This window comes from Eretmochelys imbricata, chromosome 7, assembly GCF_965152235.1.
Source record: "Eretmochelys imbricata isolate rEreImb1 chromosome 7, rEreImb1.hap1, whole genome shotgun sequence".
Lineage (NCBI taxonomy): Eukaryota > Metazoa > Chordata > Testudines > Cheloniidae > Eretmochelys > Eretmochelys imbricata.
This window is the reverse complement of record NC_135578.1, coordinates 46,364,524-46,380,075: the sequence shown is the minus strand read 5'-3', so window position 1 is coordinate 46,380,075 and position 15,552 is coordinate 46,364,524.

Below are 15,552 nucleotides of genomic sequence, written 5' to 3'. Positions count from 1 at the left end.
GTGGACAAATTGGAGAGAGTCCAGCGGAGGGCAATGAAAATGATCAGGGGGCTGGAGCACACGACTTACAAGGAGAGGCTAAAGGAACTGGAGTTATTTAGTCTACAGAAGAAAAGAGTAAGGGGGGATTTGATAGCAGCCTTCAGTTACCTGAAGGGGGGTTCCAAAGGGGATGGAGCTCGTCTGTTCTCAGTGGTGGCAAATGACAGAACAAGGAGTAATGGTCTCAAGTTGCAGTGGGGGAGGTTTAGGTCGGATATTAGGAAACACTATTTCACCAGGAGGGTGATGAAGCACTGGAATGGGTTACCTAGGGAGGTGGTGGAATCTCCATCCTTAGAGGTTTTTAAGGCCCGGCTTGACAAAGCCTTGGCTGGGATGATCTAGTTGGTGTTGGTCCTGCTTTGAGCAGGGGATTGGACTAGATGACCTCGTGAGGTCTTCCAACCCTAATAGTCTATGATTCTATCATCTTCAAATATATAACGGGCAGTCATAAAGAGGATGGTGATCAATTGTTCTCCGTGTCTACCAAAGGTAGGACAAGAAGTAATCAGCTTAATCTGCAGCAAGGGGGATTTCGATTAGATATTAGGAAAAACTTGCTAAATTAAAGGATATGTATGAATAGGCTTCTTCCAAGGGAGCTTGTGGAATCTCCATCCTTGGAGGTTTTTAAGAACAAGTTGAACAAACTCCTGTCAGCGATGGTCTAGTCCTGCGTTAGCAAGGGAAGATGAGCGATGACCTGTTGGGGTTCCTTCCAGCCCTACGTTTCTATGATTCTATGGCAGCTCAGGGTTCATCTGGATTCCTCTGTTCCTTGGCTCAGCCAGATCCCTACCACTATGGTTTCGGACCTGGCTAGGGTAGGGAGGTATCCTTAGTTGATGTTCTTCCTCCTCCAATCATTGGACAAACGTCAGCAGTCATGCTGGTGTTGTTAGCCCTATCAAGGCTTGTTGGCCTTTGATATGGTGGAACACAAGATATAGTTGACTCATGGGGTCTGGCACGGTGGACAGGGTTGTTCTTTAATGGCTACACTCCTTCTGTCTGAGAGTTTTCGGAGGGTGGTGCCTGTTTATATGCCATGCCACAGAGCTGCACTCCATCCCACCTCAATTCCAATGTGTATGTGAGAGGCATATGAGACCAGTTTTGGGCTGCAATCACATCCCAGTAATACTCAGTTCAATGCCTCCTTTTCACCAGATCTGGGCAGTGCTTTGCCACTGCCTGGCTAAAAGTGAAAATGGCTAATTAGGGTGGAAAAGACAGACCTTATGCTTGTTGGCAAGGGGAAGTAACATGCACAGTGACTGGCATGCTCTATCTGCTGCAGGATTGGGTCTGCTCTTTCTGCTGCAGGACTGTGTCCCGGTTCATGCTTTGTGGGTAATTTTGAGCTTCCAAGTGGCCTTGAATTGCCAGGTAGCACTGATCTCTCATTTTGCTGAAGATTACTAAGAGGCTGCAGTGTTACTTGCTGCCACAGACTTCACCCAGCCAGCATGGCCCTTATTCCCAAAGGCTGGACTACAACTTTACTATGCTCAAAGACCATTCAGGAGCTTTAGCAGTGCACCTGTGTTAGCATTGCATCTGCTTCCAGGGGCAGTTCAAGGTGTTGGTCCTAGGAGCATGGATGGGAGAGTGTGAGGAGGGCAAGAGGCAGGAAAGCCTATTTCAGTATAACTTAGAATAATACTTTACCGTGGTTTAGCCCCTTTCTTCCAAGGAGCTCCATTTTACAAACTTGAATTACATCTCAAAGGCCCTCTTGGAATTAGGTATCATACCTTCTTTACTGGGGCGGAGGGGAACGTTACAGGGAAATTAAGTGCTTTGCCTGAACATACCCAGTGAGTGAGAGCACCCCTGCCCTCCAGCCCTGAAGTTTATTTAGCCCTGGATATTCTTTAGCCTAAAAACCAGAACACACACACAATTTATCTGACTAATCTAGAAAATCCTGAGGGGTTTGGTTAGTTTTGACTCCCTTCATTAGGGGCGTGCCAAGCAGAGCTGATGGTTGCATTTGCTACAAAAATACAAAGAATTGTTTTCAGAACAGGTCAGTGCCCCCAGTAGGGGCAGCTATCCCCAAGCCTGGGTTGTTGGCTGATAGGATTGAGAAGCAGCAACTGAGGTTTTGAATATATTTGGCCTTGGACTGTTTGCGGCACGCTCAGCCCTAGGAGAGGCTCTCAGAGGAGTGCTGTGTCTCTCTCAACTGGTATATTGATCATCTTGGAGAGGTTTACGATTATGACTCACCTGGCCTTTCAGCCCATTGTTATTTAAATTCTTTCACATTAGGAGGCAAACAGTGGATGTTGATTGTTGGAAAAGTATTGATTCATCTGTCACACTGGCTCCTGGCCTGTTCTCTGCAATATTTGTGTGTCTGCTTCATCCATCTATGTCTATAGACTCCAGCTTTATCTGGACAGTGGTACGAGGTCCAGTGCAGGTGCCTGTGTGCTGCTAGTTGGACCGGTTAGTCAGCCTCACAGTTATGCAATCATCACACAGGCATCGGTGAGCTCCATGCCCCTAATAGCCCTCGACTCAGCAGCAGACTCCAGTCCCCCTCCCCAGCACAGCACCCTGGCTCTTCACCCTATCCCCATCTGCTGGACATACTGTGACCCAGGGAGACCCCAATGCCAACTGGCAGAGGACATGCCCTACCATAACTCACTTCAGGCCTGACACACTCATTGCCCCAACTCGCTGTTGTCAGAATCTGTATTTAAAAGGTGTCATGTAAGGTACCATATGCAAACTGGTAACACACTAGTCATTAATATTATTGAGCAATGCATTTACAGGTGATGTACAAAATATTATAGATGTGTGCTGGAAATATGTTCCTAAAATGTCTTTGGCAGGCAATGACTATGCCTTAGACAAAGGAATGTTGTTTTGCCTGCTTGACTGTGTTTCCAAATGTAGATTAAGCAAAGTGACATCAAAGACAATGAAAGCACATTTACATGGAAGGTAAATAAGGGCCATCAGGCGAGCAAGTGGGGGAGATGGCTACTTAGCAATCACATCAGGGAATGGAAGCTCCACCCCAAGAAGCATTCCTGCCTCTTATAACAGGGTCAATGAGCTTTGGGAGATTTAAGCAGACACAGAAAGCCATTTTGGTATCTCTCACTGGGAAGACAAAAGGGGCCAGAGCTCTTGAAATTGAAGAAAGGTGGATCCTTCAGCCAAGGGTGTTGAAGTTCCTGGGAACTGACTATTGGTGAGAAACCTGCTCAGGCAAAGATATTGTAACTTGCTGAAATTAAGTTTTAGTCACTGATCTTTCCTAGCTCTTTCACTCTTACTTGAAGGCACTTAACAAATATTCTCTATTAATAAACATTCTTGTTTCATTACAAAACAATCTCAGGGTTGTGTAATAAACTACAGGGTGGGTCTCTGGTGTGTGCTCTGTCTCTCTAGATGCAAACTTATGAGTGTCCAGCGAGAGGGACATGGCAGGGAGACGTCTCTGGGGAACTTGGGAGTTAGGGTGCACTGATGGGTATCTGCAAGGCAAGGTTTGGACTGGCAGAATACTCAAGAGAGTTTGCTGGCAGAGCAGTTGAGCGGGTGTATCGGAGAGGGCTCATAGTTGTGAGTGACCTGAGCAAGATGTCACACATGCCATCTCCTGTCACTATCTCCCTTTCCCCAAATTCAGTTACACGGTATGCATTTGAACTGGGAGGGAGAAGACAATGTGCTTTGTAAAAAATCACTTTAGACTCAAAGGGCCAACATAAGCAAGTATCTGTGGGGAGGACATTCACTACATTTTGAACATTTTAGTTGGAACATTGCAAAATACATCCTGCCTTGACAAACCTCAAGGTTGGAAATACCATTTAGCAGAGGAAGACAGTAATGCATCCGATGAAGTGAGCTGTAGCTCACGAAAGCTTATGCTCAAATAAATTTGTTAGTCTCTAAGGTGCCACAAGACCTTCTTCACTCATAGCTGGAGAGAAATTCCATATATTCCATCACTACTACAGTACCGGGAGCAAATCCTGAAATCCTTCCTCAGCTTTTATGCAGTTGTTACACAGGCAAGTTACTGTAACCAAGTGCTGTAGTTAGCACAGGGATGGATAGGAGGGCAGATGGCCCACAGAAGGAAAAGGTTTGAGAGCCATTTGTACTTGAGGAAGTTCTGACCCCTTGTGGCTGAAACTGTATTGACAAACTGAGCTACAGCAAAGACTGGACTGAAGTCAAGCATGGATGTTGTATGGCTGGACGGGTACGAAAGATAGATAATACCTGGATCTGCATCAGAAACCATGGAGAAGAGGAGGATTACAGTATAAGGAAAAGTGAAGATAGGTTTATCTGTTATAACTTCACTCACTAGAATACTCAGTTACCACCATTTTTTTTTGTTTGGAACTGATTTTTCCCAGTGATTGACTGGTGTTCTAGATATAATAATAATTTTCTCTTATGCATATTTATTTAATGGATATCAAAGTGCTTTACAAAAACAGCTAAACATTATTATTCCTATTGTAAAAGAAGGAAAACTGAGGCAGTGAGCTGGTAAATGACTTGCCCAAGGTCACACCAAGTTAGTGTCAAAGCCAGGACTAGATCCCACCTCTCCTAACTCCACTGTAAGCTGCTCAGTGCACTAGACCACAGCTGCTCAATTCCATTAGCCCAAGGGAGTCACCAAAAGAGTAAAAAAATATGAGCACAAACTTTACACAGCAATATTTACAAACTAGTCATGATAATATCACAAATATAAATAGTTCCTTTCATCCCAAAGAATCCCAGAGTGCTTTATAAACATACAGGAGCATCTTGACCCACCAGCAACATGCAGCCACCTCGGGAGCAAATGTTGGTAGCTGTTTAATAGCACACACTCATTCTACACACACATTTAGGATAGGAAATGAAGATGCATGATCTAGTTATTTGAAACTATAGGGGCAGTTTTGGAAAGCGGAATGCTGTTACCTAAAGTAACATGTACTTGAACGATCTCCCATTTAGATACTAACTATGCCTAACCCTCCTTAGTCTAGGAGAGCTAACAAATTACACCACAAAAGGGAATAAGTCTCTTTCCTGCTTCATAGCAATATCTAAATGCATGCAACATTTTCTAATAATTTAACTTAATACTGTAAATCACTTAATTTAATACTGTAAATGCCTTGATCCAATAGCTGGTTAAATATTAGAGGTTGAACCTCTCTAATCTGGCACTCCCAGGGCTGGAGCACCCATGGGGAAAAATTAGTGGGTTCCAAGCTCCCCCACGTGGCGCTGCACTTACCAACTCCTCCTCCTCCCTCCCAGCCCTTCTGGAATGCCGCGAACAGCTGATTCATGGCATTCAAGCTCTGGGCCGGAGGGGGTGGACCTTGGGCCAGTATCAGAGCTCCCAGGTGGCAGCCAGGCCCCTGGGTGGGGGGGCCATGCTGGGTGCAAAGCCTGGGGGGGCTGCAGCACCCCCCGCACCCTTACTTCCCGCGCCTGTGGAGACCCGCTGGCGCTCTGCATTGACCTCCCATGGTTTCGCAGATTCTCTGGTTCAGCACTGGTCAGGTCCCGAGGGTGCCAGACTAGAGAGGTTTAACCCGTATTAAATGCTGCTAATTTTTGGATGAAAAAGAAAATTTTCTGCTGAACATGCATTCATCAAACCCAAGGGAATAAAAGGTGGGAAGGATTTCTAATAAAGAGTGCATACACTCACATAAATTGAACAATCGTTTGCTGCAGTATAAGTAAGATGCTTTATCCACCACCCCTTTACCACTAAAATGTGCCCCCTTTTGGGGAAGTTTGTCCCAAGCTCAGAAATGATACAAAGTCACCTAAATCCCTTCTGATTTCAGCTGTTTATCTGAGCTATAACCTGTGTGGCTCTAATGAAAGAATTCAGGGTCTAAGTTAATGCTTACTGAAATCAATAAAAGTTCCCACTGAAGTCAAAGGGAGCTGGATTAGGCATTTTGCCCTTAGAGCAGCTGATTTCCTGGGCATTCTGAAGATGAGCTCCCTCCAGGTATTCCTGGCTTTGTTAGTGTGAGGGGCCTCTTAGCTGAAGTCCGTCTGATGTTTTCATTTTCCCAAAACACTCATTAGGTCTCCCACCTTTGTTCAATGAAAAACAAGCTGCACGTCAGTGAGTAGACCTAGCCGAAGCACATCCTTTCCAACTGCATTCTCCATAGAGATTCCCACACCACCAGGACAGCTGCTCACTTGTCTCCCTTCAAGAGGACAATCCAGTGACTCTTGAACACCCCACTCCTTCTCTCCCGCTCTGGGAACTGAAGCTGGGTCTCACACATCCCAGATGAGTGCTCTAACCACTGAGCACCACCAACCGCCGGTTTGGATGGAGTGAGGCAGACACTTAACTCATTTCTACAGGAAACACCTTAGGCTCCTAAGCCATCTGACTCCAGGTGGTGGATGACCGTTCACAGATCACCAAGCAAATCTAGGTGCCACCCTGCTGCCTGGATTAGGCACCCATCTGCAAGATAGGGGCAGGGTTTAGCATACACCTCTGATTGCCAACTCCTATTGGCTGGCTTCGGCAGTTCCCTGCTAAACGTGCTGGCTTTTGTGGACCCCATTCGTATGCGCCTCTCTCTCCCCATTCATTGTACAGGGAGCCTAGCTGCATAACTTGGCTTTGTGGATCACTGTGTTGTTCCTGGCTTTTCTAGGCACCATGACCCTCAACGTGGCAATGCCTAAGTGCCTTTGTGGATGACACTTTTAAAAATGGTATGTAGCCACCTAAATCACTTAGGCCTCAGTGCCGAGCTGAGCAATGCCTAAATACCACGGAAAATCTGGGCCTTGGCCTCTTTGTATCTCAATTCCCCATCTATAAAGGAGGCATAATCACAAAGTGTTTACCTATTGGGATATTTTGAGTGTTAATTAACCAATCTCCATCAGGTGCACTGAGCTCATCAAGTGAAATGTGCTCTAGAAAAGCAGAGAACACATAATTTAATACAAAAATCTGCACCCACTTCACAACCATGATCAGTGGCCAGTTTGCAATGTTAGGAAATTATTTGGATCCAAACATCCAGCTCGATAAATACAGACATTTACCACTAGATGTCAGCTCTTCCCAGCAAATTTTGTCTGGGCTAAGGAACTGGATTAAGGGTTGAGAATGAAACATAAATAAGTGGAACAGATGGTCTGGTAACAGCTTCTACTATTTTTATGAATGGAGGCTGTCTTTGGATGACATCACTGGCTCTTGACTCCACCCCTACTCTACAGCTTGCTTGTACATTTCAGGTGCTTCTGCTTTGCCAGGGGCTAATGCACTGGAGGCTGTGGAGCTTGAAACAGGAAAGCAGCGTAAGCAGACAGCAGCTCATCATCTGTAAAAGTCAGCAGAGCCTGGAGGTGGTGAGTAGCAAAGAGTTATTAAAGTGCTACTGTTAGTGGCTGGAAAATCTTTGTATTTTTTTCTCCCTGTGGGACCAAAATTGTGTTTCCATTTACATTGGGCCAGATCCAGTGTAACTCCATCAAAGTCACTGGAGTTATGTCAGGGTTAACCCACTGTAACTGAGCATATAGGTGGCCTCTACATCTGCAAAACAGCTTCTGACTGTGACTTATCCTTTCCTAAATCGAAGAGCAAACAGAGATTACTCTGGCACTCGTGTTCCATATTACATGATGGGGAAGTCTTTGGTAAGTTTATTTGTCATCATTATAAATGCCTTACTTTGGATTCAGCAGATTTTATTACCAAGTTAAGGCTTTGTATATTCCATGCTGGTACTTTCTATGGCTTCTTTACTCTGACCATTTAATTTCCCACCAATATATTTTAACAATCTGAAATTAGTTTGCAGATCACATTTCCACTGAAGGACTGTTCCATTCAGAGGACTGTTCCACTGACCACAGGCTACTCTATTGGATCCCCCTCTCCCCCCAAAAAGAAAGTAAAAATGACTAAATAAATCTTTAAAAAGAAAAGGAGTACCTGTGGCACCTTAGAGACTAACAAATTTATTTGAGCATAAGCTGTAATTACACTGAATGCATCCGATGAAGTGAGTTGTAGCTCACGAAAGCTTATGCTCAAATAAATTTGTTAGTCTCTAAGGTGCCACAAGTCCTCCTTTTCTTTTTGTGAATACAGACTAACACGGCTGCTACTCTGAAACCTGTAAATAAATCTTTGTTTTCCATTTGACTTTGTCTGACAGCACTAATGTTTAAAGAAAAAAATTACCACTAAGTCCCCTGAATGAGTTAAACCCTCTCCAGGGCAAAGTTCTGCTCCTTTAAACCAGCTGTCGCGCCCCCCTCTCTGCAACGCCTCTACTCTCAGAAACTCAGGACATGCAGTGCAGCGGGCAGAAAAGAAACAGACCCTGAGAAATGTAAAGTGCTCTCTGAAAGAATCATTTAACTCGTGCTCTTTCGGTTTCTAAATATTTCAGTACTTGGGTTATTGATGACTGGGGAGCCTGGGGGCAGACAAAACCAATACTGCCTTTCGTAAGGGACGGATGTTTCAACATTGTGTTTTTGTAAGATTTAATTTGATGAATGGACCGATATGATAATAATTAATAATAATAACTTGCACTTATATGTTTATAGATAGATAGAAAAGGACTTTGCAAATTTAGACTAAAACTATGGACATAGAGATTATTTACCCACCCCTGATATGAGACCCCCTGTTCGGGCGGAGCACAGCAGTGGTCTAATGGTACTGTACACAGAAATGCTACATAGCAGCCTGGGACATTGCTTAAAGGATACCATGTCCAATGGAATCTGTAGGGGGATTGTCAGTCAGCAGAATATAGCTGGCCAGAAATCTCAGGTTGTTGCCACGGCTCAGCTTAGTTTGCTATCTCTCGGTGATGTATCACTGCATGGGTGTGTGGCTGGGATCTAGCTAGCTGCTGGTGAGCAGATGCAATCTTTGTTGAACTAGAAGCCAGCATAGCCTTGTTGCCAGCTTAGTGTCCAGAGACGTCATGTTATCATGGCCCAGAAAGGACAGCAGGAGTTACACACACAGTTGAGACACAGAAATATAGGCTGGGACATTCAAAGGGGCCCAAATCCCATTAACTAACTCCCTTAGGCCCCTTGCAGTTCCACCCACAGGACTTTAGAGCAGAGATCAGACTTTGTCAGGTTTTCCTACAGGCCAGGCTTATTCAATCCATTAAAGAAAGAAATGGTTTCCTCTCTCACTCATGCACTGCGCTGCCTCACTCACCATCAGCAACGTTCAGTGTTTGAGATATACTCGGGCTCCTTCCCCTACTCTCCCAGATTGGTCTGATCTGCTGCCTCTTGCTGGGTATCTCACACACCTGCCTGCCCCATGAATGGGACACAATCTTTCAGGAGCTTTCCCCAGACCAAGCTGATTCTGTCCAATATCACTAGGCACTGTTCAATAATCCCATCCCAGACTTCACAAACATGGAGGGCTTGGTAGTCCTCATGGGTCGGTGCCCTGATAGATTCTCCAGGCAAAGAGAGAAAGACAGTGTGTGCGTGTGCGAGACGGAGTGTCTATACAGGTTGTAGAGCCTTGCTTATTGTCTGTAGCTATTCCTTGCTAAGCTAACTTCAGTGCAAGCATCACAGAGATACAAACACAGTCACTCTTCATAAACTCGAGATGGGGGAATGTGGTGGACCAGCAGTTATCAGTTCCATTAGAAACACTGGGCCAAATACCCCGCTCTAATTTCGTTGCAGCCAGTGGAGACGAGAGAGAGTTGAATTTGATTTGCTTTCTTAAGAAGGGAGTTGAGCAGGGAGCCTGTAAAGATATAAAGCTGTCCCGCAAGCCCTCTCCAAAATGCCACAGCCTGTCCTGTCCATGGAGGTGGCTGAACCACCCCTGTTCTGTACATGAGAGGACTTCAGGCCACAGGGTTGTCCATTGTACTCCTTTCGCCAGCACCAAGCTCACACAGAAAGAATAACAGCTGAGCTCATTAGAGCAGGAGCCACAATGGAGCTCCCTAGGAATGGTCTTCTTTGCACAAAAAGCGGGGACGAGAGCCAATGGGACACACTTACTGCCAGACACTAAAGCAGGCGAGTGCTCCTGGCCTCCTTGCTTCCATCCGTGCTCCTGTGACACCCTCTCCGAGATTGTTTACAGCGGGAAGGAAGATTTATTGCCAATCTTGGCTACTGCGCCATGGGAGCTGCCTCTTCCTCTAGAAACAGCCCATCCCACACTCCTGCTGGGATTACAGCAAGGGCCTCTCTGGGGAGTGCAGAGCGAGATCGGCACTTTTAGTAAACCTGGGATCCCAGGCATAGACCTGGTGCTGAAAAAATGAGCAAGGCAAAGACAGACAGCTGAGGAATCAACTGAGTGGCCCCATGCATCCCAGGCTGGAGCTGGAAAGGCTTTTAAACTAGGGTGGGGGAGGGAGAAGAGAAGCTTTGGGAAAGATGCAGCCAGTCCTTCCCCACATGCACATATTTAGGGAACACTCTTAACTGGGGTAATGACCTGCTGTGACATACCTCCTGAGTGGAGCAGGACAGAACCCCAGACCAAAAGGGGGAAAAAGATAGTTTGTTCTGGTCCAGGAATCCAGGCCTAGCCTTGAGCCCTTTCTCCTCTTCAGTTTCCTAAATGACCCACATTTGCTCTCCCAAATGCCTTTGTTCTGAGTGCCTTTCATCAGCAGAGCTCACAGGACTTGACAGTATCATTACGCCTCTTCCACAGCTCAGGAAACTGAGGCAAAGTGGCTCGCCTGAGGTTGCAGAGCTGGGAACAGAACACGGGGCAGGGGGAGGAGGGGTGGCCTGGTTCTCACTCCAGAGCCCTTTCCACTGGGTCACGATGCCTCTCTAAACATCCCCACAGATCATAACAATCGTGAGCGCAAACAAACAGCCCCTGGACCCACTGGTACCTGGATAGCAAGGTGTTAGGGTGGTGTATCAGTAGCATAGATGTGATGGCTGCCACACTGGGAACTCAACTGAGGACCTTGAGAACTAAAAGCAGGAGTCTCTACAGGTTGAGTTAAAGAGCCTGGCTCCGTAGCTAGGGGTTGTGACTGATCTGTATCCTCTGTAGAGGAGGCAGAGATGAACGCACTGACCAGTGGGTTGCATGGACACGTGCTCAGGTGACTGTGCTGTATCCATCCTCAGTCTTCCCTGTATACCCAGACCCAGCAGACATCCTGTGTCCACTCACAGCCACTGTGCCACTCCCTCACACATGTGCACTGGGCCAACACAATTTTATTTGTATGACATGGGACACAATCGTTGCTCATGTCGAATAAAGTCTAATCGTGTGCCTGCCCAGGATATGGCTTCACAGAAACAATGTGCTTCAAAAACACCTGGCCATCAGCTGTGATTCTTCATGTCTAACTCACTGGCAGGCTGCCACTTATTGTGTGGCTGCTTCGCCACCTCCTTCACGTCTCCCGGCATCAGGCTCAAGTTTATTTCCTTGCTTTCCAAGGGGAGATTTCTGATGTCAGATAACATGAGGAAGTCTCTTTCCCAGAGCTTTTAATGGGTGAACAGCGTAGACAATGGCTTTTGGTTTCAGTCTCTCCTGAGTCATGATGAGAACAGAACTGTACCACATACGATGCACCTGCGTAGTGTACCGCTACCTGCATGCTGTAACCACACCCACACCCCAGCCTGTGCCTATCTGCTCTCATTCACACATGCCCACTCACTCGGACGGAAAGGGCCAGAGCCTCCCCTGGCATGCTGAGCTCTTTCAAAAAGGCTGGCCTAGCATGTGCTGTGGAAAGCAAGGATGGTTCAGCAGCTAGAGAGCCAGCGTGGGCTGTGGGAGACCTGATCTTGAATCCCTGCTCCGCCACAGATGCCCGTGTGTTCTTGAGCATATCACCTAGGGTATGTCTACATTGGTACCGGAGGGGTCGTTCCCAGCTTGTGCAGACATTCGGATGGAGTTAGTGCACTGAAAACAGCAGCGTAGTCACAGTGAAGCGAGCAGAAGCACGGGCTAGCTGCCCCGAGGCCAATCTCATTTGAAATCCCAGGGCCATACACGTGGCTAACTCGCCCAGAGTTAGCACTGGTGTGGCGACCCTAGCTGGAAATTACACCTTTAGCTCCAGTGTAGACATACCCCTGGTCTTGATCTCAGTTCCCATCTTTACTAACACTTCCCTACTGCACAGGAGTGTAGTGGGAATAATTAGATACTGAGGCTTCCTGATACTACAATGACAGGGAGACAGAAGCCCCTTAGGTAGATACCGCATACACACACCTCAGGTTGGCCCCACACACCTGGCCCTGACTATGCTATTGCTCACTCCAGTGCAAGTCAGCTGATGCATCATTCGTGTTGGGAGCCTTTTTGCGGACATGCCTCCTGCACCCTCAGCACTCTTTGATTAACCCCATCTCTGCTAGATTCATTCAGGTTTGACTGATATGGTGTTAAATGGCTGGGGCCATGGGATCCTTCTTTTCCTCAAAATGTGGCCGTAGTCAGAAAAGTGACCCTGCAAAGGACACTGAGGGCTCCAGGTTTATTTTCCTCTCATCAGCTCAATTAACCCTCCCCCTGACAAATCTTCCTTGGGTTTCAGCTCATCACCAGAATGACCTGGGTGCAGGGACCCTACATGGGGCTGAACGAATGGCCAGCTGGGGCTAAAGGCATGGTGTGCATCTAGGGTGACCAGATGTGATTTTATAGTGACAGTCCCAATATTTGGGGCTTTATCTTATATAGGCACCTATAACCTCCCACCCCCTGTCCCAATTTTTCACACTTGCTGTCTGGTCACCCTATGTGTGTCTGCCTCTCAGCCATTCACTAATCCCCTGGAGATTATACAGGCCAAATCCAGTGCTCCTAGCTCACGAAAATTCCCATGGCCTTCTATGGCAGGGCTGCCTGCGTAAGGACTGCAGGATCAGGCCGAAAGGAACCACCTAAGGCAAAAACCAGGAAAGATCTCTTCCTTAACTTTCTATTAAACTACAGAGCCTCTCCTTCCCTGGCTCAAACCCCAGAGGACACTACTGAGGTTTGTTCAACAGGTGTCTTTCAGAGGTGGCCAGCTGAACGGTACATTTTATCCCCTGGAGTGAGGCCACTTACGGAGTGAGAGAGGCAGGCCTGGATGTGCCAGAGGAAAGAGCAGCTCTTCCAAAAGGCTGTGGAAGCACGGCACTGTACAGGGGTCCTGGGGGCTCATCCGGAGAGCCTCCCTTCAAATCCAGGCTGCAGTTACAGAGCCATTCCAGCTGACAGCCTCTGAGAAGAAGCAGAGAGTAGTGCAGGAACCCTCTACTGCTCATTAAAACGTTTTCTCTGCCAGAGTCCCCCATGCCTGTTTGTTCTATTTTATTCCAATTAGAGCAGGAGACCAGGGGAGGGCAGGGAGTAGGCTTCCTTTGGATTAAAAGAAAATACTGCAAAGCTTTGATGTGTCAGGTTGGGGAGGCAGGCACTCTTGGCTGAGGCAGGGAGCAGCTTCAGGAACGTAAGGCCCAGTAACCTCGGCCCAGGGCCCTGGCTGGCATCAGTGAATCCATCTAACTGGGTCACTGAGCAAAGCAGCAGGTGACTCCTGTGGCAGGATGGCCCCAGCTTTAGGGTTAGGCCGAACTGAGGAGCCCTGCAAACTAAGGGCCTTGATCTGAGAGCTGCAGCACACCCACACCAACTCGCTTAGCTTAGTGCAGATTAACTTTAGGCAGGAGAAATCCCTTTGAAATATATTTGTAGGAGAGTTTTCAGTGAGTTGAATGCTAGCTCTAGAAACTGGCTTCTTAATAGCCCTGGATAGTGCCGTATCCGTGCCGCAAGACAAGCAGCCCCCTCCACTGCCCCACTTGTGAGCAGCTGAAACTGCTGAAACTGCGAGCAAAGGGCCCTTTGTGAGGTCAGGCCATGACCACTAGGAACCTGACAGACCACACACGTTTCACAGGGGCCACTGAACAGCCAGCAGTGCCAGTTACTTCTGGTCTCCACTGATCGTGTCCAGATTTGCTCTGGTGGCCTAGAGGCGAAACTCCCTGTATCCAAATCCTGTGGACCAGACGTCTTCTCTTAACACCGTCATTCTGCATGAAATGAAGGATCATGAAAAAAAATGGGTGGGTAACACTTGCTAGAGTCAGGCAAGTACTTTACAAGTTACCACGCACAGCTTTGCTGCTGCCCCCAGTCCTGAGCTGCTACCCCCTGCTATGGCAGCCCTGAGCTCCGCCTCACAGCTCTGCCTCTGCCCCTCAGTCCTGACCTGGCACCCCCTGCTATGCCAGCCCTGACCTCCCCCTCACAAACCCACCCTTTTCCTGCCCAATAGTAAAAGTGTGACATTGAGACCATCACATTTATTTTCTGTTTTGACTTGAACAAGGATTTGAACCTATGTTTCCAGGTCTGAGAGGCTGGGACACTGCAGCAACCCCCACTCCTCTAGATATGGAATACATTTAAATTTCTATCCACTAGGGCATCAAATGATCTTGAGCAGGGCTGATGTAAAAAGCACTAGCAACAGCGCATCATGCCTGGCAATGGCCATCTCTCAAACCCAGCACACCGAGGTCAGGAGCCCCCATCTGAATTTGCTGCATTAACCTACAGATTCAACTCAGAAAGTCTAATGAAGTGAGTGGTAAAGAGGGACAAACTCCATGGGACTCTGACTTCTTGTACTGTGTGAGACCATGTGTTAGACAGGTGACAAGTGTCAGTTTCTTCCCAGCGGAGAGGATTTCAGTGTAAAGAGCTCTCAGGAATGTGTGTGTGTGTGTTTGTGTGTGTGTGTGTGTGTGTGTGTCCTGGAATCTGCAGCACATTAGGGATCAGTCACACTCCGTGATGTGGGTGGGATAGAGGCTCTTTGATACACTACGTGGGCACTTTGCCTCCAGCACCCTCCATCAGAGGGTATCAGCACACTTCAGACATTAGGACATTTAAACCTCTTGACACCATTATGAATTAAGTCAGTAGTGTAATGAAGTAACTAGGTGCACCACTGCCTTCTGATGGATGGCTCAACTGCATGGGAAAACTCTATACTGCCATCAGTGACTCTCCTTTCTCTGCATTTGGAGGGGCCTGGGTTCTTGGAGCCAGAGGTTGCAAGAAGTTCTGACTGATCACAGTGTGCAACATAGAGACACTGATGAAGTTCCTACATGGCCATGTGATGCACACACAAGAGGGGGCAGAGTTAAGGCTATCCACACCTTGAAAGCTCTGTTGGTTTGCAGAAAATTGGCAATAATGCACAAGTTCCCTAATCTGAACACCACCAGAATGCCATCCTGAATGTGGTAGGAGAGTTGTGGGAAGGAATCCCACTCCTCTGCCCTCTGTGTGGTATGGGGCTCCTATGGTCCATCACAGCAGAACTGCCTCTTGTGAGCCTTAAAGAGTAGACAGCAGCCCTGCCTCACTCTTTTGCACCTTATGTCCTCCAGAAGGACTAAGCCAAGGGGTCCTCTGATGTCCGT